Consider the following 10,775-nt stretch of genomic DNA (forward strand, 5'->3'; position numbering starts at 1 on the left):
TAGTGGATTTTAGCCACTCAGTTTTGCAGCATCTCAAATTGGATGTGATAGTTTGAACAGCTTTTGAAGATTCCTGTGAAGTTTTTGTTGACTGGTTCTGATTTTGTCTCCATAGCAGTGTATTAAGGAACAGTCAGATAGTCAATGGCTACAGATTATGGTTTTAGCATGGTTTAGTCTTCTCATGAATATATTTAATATCAAAAACCAACATTTTAATGTTTCATTGAGGAATTTTTATGTTTACACTGATTTCTTTCTAAATCTTTTTTTGAGATGGGATCTCACTGTGTCGCCCAGGCTGGGGTGCAGCAGTGTGATCATAACTCACTGAAACCTCAAACTCCTGGGCTCAAGCAATCCTCCTGCCTCAGCCTCCCAAGTAGCTGAGACTACAGGCTCAAGCCACAACACCTAGATAATTTTTTTACTTTTTGTAGAGATGGGGGTCTCACTACATTGCCCAGGCTGGTTTCAAACTCCTGGGCTTAAGCGATCCTTCTACCTAAGCCTCTGGAGTAGCTGGGACTACAGGTGCATGTCACCATGCCTGGCTAATTACTTTCTAATTCTTTTATTGTCATCTTTACAGTATAATTTTTTGTTTTTCTAATATTTTATTACTTTTAAGATACTTTCTCCATTTTTTCCAAGCAAAAAATGGTTTATAATTTTTGTTATTCATAGCCCTAGTTTATTACATGATGTGATTGTTCTCATTGCTTTCTGGTTCATGGCTTGATTTAGTTTTTTTTAGGACTTTTAATCCTTTTTTAAATTCTTCCTTTACAATTTCATGTTTATGGTTAAGGTAACTTGATTTTGAACTATTAATCCTACATTCTGCTATGTTAATCCTCTTTAGGTATTCTTTAGACTAAGCTGAATAATTTTCCTTTTTCACATTGAGTCTTTCTGCAAACTGCTACTGTATCTCTGTATATTTTTCCTGGTTAGAAATTAAAATTTTAGCATTTACTACATGGCAGAGTTGTATAAACTACTTCTCATTAATTTGGGATATTGTTTTGCATTAATTTAATGTGTAAAAGGTAATAACACTGAAATAATTTTTAAAATAGTTTTTTGATAAATCAGTAAATCGGATAAATTTGGAGAATTGTTTCTTTGGCAAATTGTCATTGGGTAAATAAAATTTCTGTAAATTGGCATTTGGAAAGTTGATTTTTAGATAATTCACCCATAAATAATTCCATTTCCATTAATGAAGAAAGAAGACTGACATAAATGTGGGAAATATATGTTGAATTCAAGCCTCCATCTTTTGAGGAAAACACAACTTGCTTACAGATTTAATCTGATACTTTAAAAAGCTTCTAATCATCAAAGTTGCAGAAAATCTTGAAGTCCACTCAGCCAGGCATCCCTTTATATATAGTTTTATCAAATTCATAAAATGTCATATTTTATCCTATACTTTCATGACAGGTTTTTTGTCTTTACAAATGCTCACCTCTCATAAATAATCTTTTTCTAAGATGAAAACTCAATAACTAAGAAGAGAAGTTAGCTTCAATACAACAGAGACATGCATTTATTAGTGCTTCTCATTAAATGTCTTCCTGGATTTTTTTTTTTCTCCAATAAAGTTCCTGGTAAACTGCCAGATGACTACCTAAAATGCTGTTGCAATAGTGGGATTTTATGATTTAAAAGTAATTTAAAAATCAATTCCCTTTGCCATTTACTCTAAGAGACAATTACTTGCTTTGTATTGTTTTGAAATGTGGTCAAGTGAAAGAATCTTTCTCTGGCCTTCATCGTCCTCCAAGTCAGAGGTTATACCTTCCTCTCACTCAAGTTCCATTTTATAAGAATGGCAAATATTTTTGGTATGTCTTTGCTGTTTCTCTCTTTTTTCCTCCCATTCTGAAGCAGTGCTAAGAAGTTACTTCTGAATTTTTTCCCACCTTATAGTCTACATCTTGCTTAAATATATTTCTATCTTTTCTTATCCCTGTCTATATTTTAGTTTTCTGCACAAGTACAGATTAAAATGGATTAAAATGAGTATATTTTAAGAAAAGTAGGAACAGTAGATACCCTGCAAAGGAAGTTAATATGCTTGATATTCCAGTGTCTTTTCTTACCAAGAAGAAAGCAGAATGACAGATTATTTGAGCTAGATGCTTTTACTTAGAGAACATGTCTTTTAAATGGTTGGCTATCACTATTTTCATTACAATATTGTTGGGGCAATACAGGTTTTCTTAAAAAAAATAAGTGAGTACATTTGTGGAATAGACTAAATAATGCCCCCCTTGACAAAGACACTAGTCCTAATCCCAGGAACCTGTGAATTTGTTATTTTACATGACAAAGGGACTTTGTAGATACGACTAAATTAAAGAGTTTGATAGGGGAAGATTATACTGGATTAACTAGATGAGTCCAATGTAATCACAAGAGTCCTTATAAAGGGGAAGAAAGAAGGTCAAAGTCAGAAAAGAAGATGCAATGATGAAAGCAGAGATTGAAGTGATGCTGCTGTTGGAATGCGGCCATGAGCCAAGGAATGTGGGCAGCTTCCAGTAGCTGGAAAAAGCAAGGAAGTCAGTTCCTCCCCAGAGCCTCCAGCAGGAACACAGCTCTGCTGACCCATTGGTAACTTCTGACCTCCAAAACTGTACGATAATAAATTTGTGTTGTTTCAACTCACCAAGTTTATAGCAGCAACAGGAAACTAATACAACTGGAATGTAAAAGGGATTTTCAACTTGGATTCCTTTTTAAAAAGTAAGGTCTCTGTAAGAAAATATTTTTATGTTTTGTAAAGACAGTTTAGAGAATCGCCTCCTCCACAGTTATTCCTCATAACTTTGGGAATTTTGGCTCCCAAGAGAAAATAGCTTGGAGCAGCTGAGCAAAGTTAGACAGACTCTGAGAAGCTGAGCAAAGTTAGACAGACTCTGAGAAGTTGAGCAAAGTTAGACAGACTCTGAGAAGTTGAGCAAAGTTAGACAGACTCTGAGAAGTTTCTCAAGCTTGAAGCACCAGCCCAGGGCACACGCAATTATTAATAAAAGACCTGAGGCTTCAGGTTGTGGTTGATCTTACGTCTTTAGGCTGTTTTTCTCTCCTCCGCTCTCAAACAAGCTCATTCTCTTATGCCAATCACGATGGCCATGGAAATTCAATACACATATAATTAACTTAGGAACCCCCTGTGGAAAATGGACTCAGGATAACTGTGGCAGAAGGACTCTGACCTAGCTTGGATGACATGACCAAACAGGATTCGCCACTGTGGCAAGGAAGATGAGGTGCTCTGATTGGCTAGTCAGGGAGATGCTATACTCCAGGTTGGCTAGTCTGAGAGATGAGGTGCTCTGATTGGCTAGTCAGGAAGATGGCATACTCTGATTGGCTAGTCTGGGAGATGTGCCTACCCCTATGGTAGAAAGTTGGGTCAGCCTCAACCAAACTTCACAGAATGGGTTCCCCACAGAAATGAGAGAGTTAAAAATTAAATATCGATGAAAAACAGAGACAAAACAACACATAATTATGAATTGTGAAGGGGCAGAGAGAGAAAGAGAAAAGGCTCTTTGTGACTTTCTAGTTTTGGGATATAATTCTTCAGGAGACCTAGCTGCATTGCCTGTGTATACAGGAGTATCTTGTACATTTCCAACACGCTCTCCCATTTGCTTAAGTCATTTATATTCTTGTGATTCAAATGATTTCCGACCAAGAAAGACCAAAATAATGTATCTTTAATGAACTACCAGGTACTATTGAGAACAGTATTATTTATACTTATGTTGGAATCCTTTCTCCCAGTAATAGCCCCCCGATTTTCTTTGGGGCAACACTTTCAGTTCCCTTGTTTTGGGTGAGCCTGGCCATACCAAAGTTCCAAGAGTGGGACATGTGACTCAGGTTTGCCAATCAGCATATCCCGCTCCCTTAGCCACAGTGATTTGTTTAAGGTTGGGTAGGTAATCCAAGGCCCAAGATTTTTTATGCAAACCATTGAGAGAGTCTCTTTCTGCTGAACTTAGAGCTGTGAGAACGTAACAGCTGCTAGAATCCATCTTGCCACTATGAAGGAAAAGCCTGCCTGAGGATGAAGGAAAGTAGATCAAGAAATGGAGACAGGAAGACTGCTGATCCCCAATGATAAATGTGGAGCTAGTTGTGCTTCACCAAATTCTAGACTTTTCATCCATGTGAACCAATAAATACCCTTTTGTGTATATGCTAGCTTGAGTTAGATTTTGGTCACTTCCCACAGAAAATGTTTTTACCAATATTTTAACTTATATATTTTTTCAGTTACTGTTTCAGTTATATTTGCATCAGTAATTCATTGCTGTGCAAGAAATCATCCCTAAACTTAGTGTCTTAAAACAACAGTGATTTTTATTTCCTTGGTTCTGTGGGTTAAGTGGCTGAGTCTTCTGTTGGTCTTGCTTAGCTCACCCATGTTGTTGCCCATCCTCAACGAGGCCAGACAGTTCTTCAAATGGCAGTCTCCGGGCTGTGTTCAGGAGCCAGCCACAATGTACACATGTTTACCAACTTCTGCTTATATCATGTGTGTACACTTCCCATTGGCCAAAGCAAATCTTATGACCAAGCCCAGAGTTAGTGTGTGAGGAGACTAAAATACCATGGATATCAGAAGGATGATACATCCAGAGCTTATTTATGCAATGATTTATCAAATTCTTTAAAAATTTCAAAGTGATTTCAAGTATTAGCTTACTTAAGCATCATAATAACCCTGTGACATATGCAAAACCAGTATCATTATTGTATCAGTCAGGGTCCAGTCAAGAGATAGAAATACCATCAGAAATTTTAACAGGAAAAATGTCATATAAAGAATTATTAACTGGTAATAGGGAGTTAGCAACTGGGAGGAGATAAAAAGAGAACTCTGCAAAATAATCTAGGAGTCCAGGAAAGTAACCAAGAAAAGAACAAACTTGGAAGGTAGGCTGAGTTTCAGACCATGTTGGGGGCAGGAGGAGTGTGCTGTAACCCACTGGATGGTGGAGAAGTTTGCTGAGTTGTCTCAGGCCAGAGCTGGTTACCAGCTGATGGGCTAAGGCTGGTGATCAGGGAACCACAAGCCTGTCACCAGAGTGCCAGCAAAATTTGCAAGAGTATGAGTGCCCCTGGTTGTCCTATATGTATGCCATTTGCAGCTGTGCCATAGAAGCAGAAATAATCACACTGTAACCAATGGAAGCCCTTTCCACCTGCAGTGTCCCTATAGCACTCTCTCCTGATGAAGTTTTACCTAGTGCCAGCTGGCAAAGGAGAATACTTACAGGGACCAGCTTCACAGTGTCACAAAGCAGAGCAACAAAGGGAACTAAGAAGCAACAAACTCATAACTGGTACAGTCCTCACCTTTGGTTCCATCACTTCCACAGGCACCCTTTTACAGACTTTTGAACACCCATGCAAAAACAAAACACCTCTGTGTTTCCACCTAACAAAATACAGTTTTCCCTCATATAAATGAGAAAGGGCTCACTGTTTCCTCAAAATGGGGAGATAAACAGTCCCAATCATAATAACTTTCAAATTCAGTCATAATGCCAATGAATATTTTTGAACATTGAGACTAAATTATAAAGTTAACCTCCAACAATTTATATATAATAGTGGGAAAGAGCAAGAAGAATGTGTTTACATTATACAAATGAATATATACATATAATGAGCAAAGAAAAAATCTGCAAATCTACCACAGCCCTCATTTTTGTAAGAGAATATAGATGATAATCTATGACTTCCTTCTCCTACAATCCATTCTGTATTTATTTTACTCTCAGGGAGAACATCAGATGGTCAGGATTCTTAACATGATGAAATGACCCAAACTTTCATTCCCTAAGGGTTTGAGTTCTCTGTCATCCTGATTTTTGTTTGCTTTGTTTGTATAGTTTTCTATTAACCTTTCCTATTGAGCAGAGAAGTACCAAGAGGATCTCTAGATAATTCTCTGTGTTCCAGACATAGTTCTTGTCCCCACCATGTAGTAGCAACTCAATTTCTGCTTGTAGCTGGGATCAATCATTCTGGCCAAGAGATTAACACCTTTCTCTGCTTGTTGACTGAGTAGCATAGGTCACCCCAAATGGCAGGTGGCTGTTTCATCTTCTAGGAGGCTGCAGTATCACAAAGTAGGGCAATGAAGGGTGGATTTGGAGCTGAGAGACAATAATAAATTGATAACTGGCATGGCTGTCTCTGTTTTTCAAGTGAGAAAGCTATATAATTCGGAGAGGCTAATTGGTGTGCCTCACATCACCTGCTCACAAGAGGCAGGGTCCGGGACTTCAGCCCAGGTTCTCATACCTCAGATCTGAATGTTCTTTTTTGCTCCTTTAAGCATAGTAGTTCAGGGAGACTAGATCAAACAGCAGACATGGAGCTATAAGATCTAGGTCTGAATTCTGCCATTTACTCACTGTGAAATCTTGGACAACTCACTTAAGGATTCTGAGCCTCAGTTTTCTCAACTGTAAAATCAGGATACTAGTCCCCAGTTGGCAGGATTAGAATGAGAACTGAATGAGTTAAAGGTCTATGAAAGCACTATCTAAACTGCAGCATTGCGGTCCCCCACCCCCACCCCCACTGTCCTTGGAAAATTGTCTTCCATGAAGATTAGGAACTGGCAAGTGAGTGAGCGAAGCTTCATCTGTATTTACAGCCACTCACCCGCATCACCACCTGAGCTCTACCTACCCCAACCCCCACCCTACCCTGTTTGTGGACAAATTGCCTTCCATGAAACTGGTCCCTGGTGCCAAAAGGATTGGGGACCATTGCAAGATTATACAAAGCTAAAGTATCATTATCAAGGATTGTACAGACTCAATTTACTGCTTACTCATGGAAAATTTTGATTAATTCCTTAGCATCTCATAGTTCATGAAAAATGGCCTCTATTAAGGGAAGTTGCTGCCACCAAGGCAGCAACTGGGTGAATTCTAAAATCAGCAGGAAATATAGAGCAAGTGAGCATAGTTTAGGGGGGTAGGAATTGATAGAGTTCCATGGACCAGTAATCTCTGAATCTCAATTATTTCTGCCAAGTATTTCTTTCAAGTCATTTTGGGAAATGGCTCACTGCCTTTTTCTATTTTATTAAATCTAAGAACCTCATTAAGTCAAACTATCAGTGATGCATTGTCAGCAGGAAGAAAATGGGGAAAATCCTCTTTCAGTGTTTGATCACGAAAACCTTTCTAACAAACCCAAGACAAACACATTCCACTCCTACTGCCTATTCACATGAGATTAACTATTGTGCCTGCTCACAATATTCAATCATCATTTCTTACCCATTTAAGAGCTGCTTGCATGAATTAGGAAATGGAGAACAGCAGGCTCCAGTGCATCTCTCCACATTCTCAGCACTAGAAATATGGCTTAATTAAATGCAATTAGGACATTGACACTATTTTTATTAAGAAAAGAAGAAGCTGAAGCTCTCTCCCCCCAAAGTAAAGAAAAAGATAGTAAGAGAAATTACAATATACTTTTCTCTCTCTGCTACCCAGTCTAGGCTGCTTCCCAGTTTTTCATTGTTGCATTTCATAGATAATTATTCACAGTCCTGCCTAACAAACACCTATACTCCATTTCTTGGCTTTACTTGCTATGTGGATGGTCTGCAATAATAATAAGCAGTTGAATCTGTTTGAAGGGAGGAGCACAATTTCATATGCTTAGTCCAGTTCATGAAAATGTCCTTTTTGGCATAGTTTTCAGGAAAGTGTTACGTCACTAAACATCATCATCTTAGAACTTGAGTGCCTAATGTGGTGCCTGGCACACAGGCACACAATAACTATTTGTTGAGTGGAGGGCTTTGGATTCACATCACAGCCTATTATCATTAAAGAATCTTATGAGAAGGACGTATGGCAAGCTCAGTAACTCATACCTGTAATCCCAGCACTTTGGGAGGCCCCAAGGCTAGATAATGGCTTGAGGCCAGGAGTTCAAGACCAGCCTGGGAAACATAACAAGACCCTATATCTACCAAAAATTTTAAAAAGTACTCAGATATTGTGGCACACCCTTCTAGTCCTAGCTAGTTGGGAGGCTGAAGCAGGAGGATCACTTGAGCCCAGGAGTCTGAGATTGCAGTGAACTATGATGGTGCCACTGCACTCCAGCCCGGGTGACAAAGTGAGACCCTGTCTCAAAAAAGAAGAAGAAGGTGGAGAAGGAGGAGGCGGAAGACTCATAAGGAGGTCTTAAACTTTTCAGATGGCATTTAAAAATAACTGATTTAGGGCTGGGCGCAGTGGTGGATGCCTGTAATCCTAGCACTGTGGGAGGCCAAGGGGGGAAGCATTGCTTGAGCTCAGCAGTTCAAGACCAGGCTGAGCAAGAGTGAGACCGTGTCTCTACTAAAAATAGAAAAATTGGCCAGGCGCCTGTAGTCCCAGCCACCTGGGAGGCTGAGGCAGGAGGATCGCTTGAGCCCAGGAATTTGAGGTTGCAGTGAGCTATGATGACACCACTGCACTCTACCTGGGGCAACAGAGTGAGACTCTGTCTCAAAAAACAAAACAAACAAACAAACAAAACTGGTTTAGTGCTATAATGCTAAACCAAGATTTTTAAAGAAACAATCTTTCCCCCTTATTATAAAAGGTATAAATGGCCATTGTGGGTTTTGGAGGGAAAATCTAAGAAAAATATAGAAGATAAAAATCACCCATAGTCTCACAACCCAGACATATATTTTAAAATTTTTGTGTATTTTCTTCTCTCTCTCTCTCATTAGGATCATAAATACACAGTTTTGTGTTCAGCTTTTTTACATAATATATTTTGGCTTTTTCTTGTCACTATATGGTCTTTGAAAACAAAATTTGTAATGAATGCATGATATTACGTAATATGTTTGTATATAAGCATGTATGTGTGCTCCCTCAGTGTGTGTATACATAGACACACACACCTGGATTTATTGTGTACACACACACAATGCCACGTAACACAAAGCTGAATTTATTGCTTATTGTAGTAAGGAAGGGTGTGCTGGTCAGGCACAATCTCACTGAGCAGAATAATGATTTTGGTACAGGACTTTTGGGAAGCATGAAGTACAGGGATTGGCAGGATTTTGAGGGGTATAAATAGATTGAAATCAACTCTAGAAATGAGGTTACTCCAGTAAGACTGTTGTTGCTTGGTTAGCATCCAGAAACATATTTATTGGACTAACTCCATTCCTGATTGGCTGACTTTCATACACAAGAGACTATCACTGATGGGTTGGTTTGCCAAAGCCTTTTCACTGAAGTTGCACTGACTGATAGAAACATTTAAAACCTGGTTATAATGGTACACGTTACCATGGTTACAGAATGATCAGCCTTTTCCTAGGAATACTAAATTTTTTTTATTCTCAATACCATAAATTATCTCATTATTCTCTCATTATGGGATAATTGGCTTATTTACAACTTTTCCACCATTATACATAATGCTCCAGTGACCATCCTAACAAATCTATGAGCATGTCTCTGATTATTTTGTTAGGAAAGAGTCCTAGAAGTGGATTGGTAAATCAACAGATGATTTTTGTATTTTTATAAAAGTAATACAGGTTTGTTACAGAACATCTATGAAGTGTAGATACATAAAAAGGAGAAAATTAAAATCATCCATAAACTGCCCCTCTCCATGCCATATAATCCTTGTTTAATGTTTAGTATTTATTCTACTCTTCCATTTTCTTGTGCTTCTGTAGATCTATACAAACAAACACAAATGAGAAATTCAGGTAGTACTCTTTTCCAGTTGCTTTCTTTACCTAATTATCATGAATATCTCATGTAACAATACTGTGTGTGTTTATATCTGTACACAATACAACAATTTAACTTTTTTCTGTTGTTGGATATTCAGGTTTCCCTTCCTCCTTCTTTCATTCATTTCCACCTATGTTCTGGCCTTTCTTTTTTATTTTAATTAGTATTACTATATTATTTTAAAATTTTTTCTCTATTTTAAACAATGACTTGTTATACATATTTGTACCTAAATGTTGACACACATTTGTGCTTTTTGTTTTAGGATAAATTCACAGAAGTTAGATTTTGTGTCAAGTAGCAGGGCAAAGTTCTAAGACTTTTGATAAATATGTTGAAAAACGGTCTCCAGAAAGAAAAAAAATTAAGCTCTCCATTTAGGATGTTTGTTTTCCTGCACCCTCTGAAATACTTTGTTTCGATATTTTTTTCTGCCCTTTGCCTATTTTGCAGAAAGAATTAATATCATATTTCTATACTAATTTGTATTTTACTGAGTGGGAGTTTGAGAACTACAGTGAGATAGACATATACTCTGTACATAACTGTAATCAGATGGACCTTCCTGTCTGGAGGATGGAAACCAGCCTCTTTAATATCTAGTCACACCTTTTCTGAGGGAGGCATGATTTGACCTGTAATACATTAAAAAATCTTTTATCATATTAAGCTGAGATGGAATAATGCATTTATTTTTATCTAGCACAAACCAATTACATGCCTTATCTTTTTTATCCCCTTCATCTAATAGTAAATAATTAGGGCTGGAGGGGAGGTGTGTGTTGTGGGGAAAGGATGTTCTAAAAAGCATGGTGTCTTTGAATTCAAGAAATTTACAATGTGGACAGGAAGCTAAGATACATAGCTATGAAAAGATGAGAACTGACAATCAGTAGAGCCACTCTACATCTTAGGAATTCGCTGCTGGTGTTCCAAAAGTCCCTTGGAAAATGG

The sequence above is a fragment of the Lemur catta genome, chromosome 14 (genome assembly GCF_020740605.2).
Source record: "Lemur catta isolate mLemCat1 chromosome 14, mLemCat1.pri, whole genome shotgun sequence".
NCBI lineage: Eukaryota > Metazoa > Chordata > Mammalia > Primates > Lemuridae > Lemur > Lemur catta.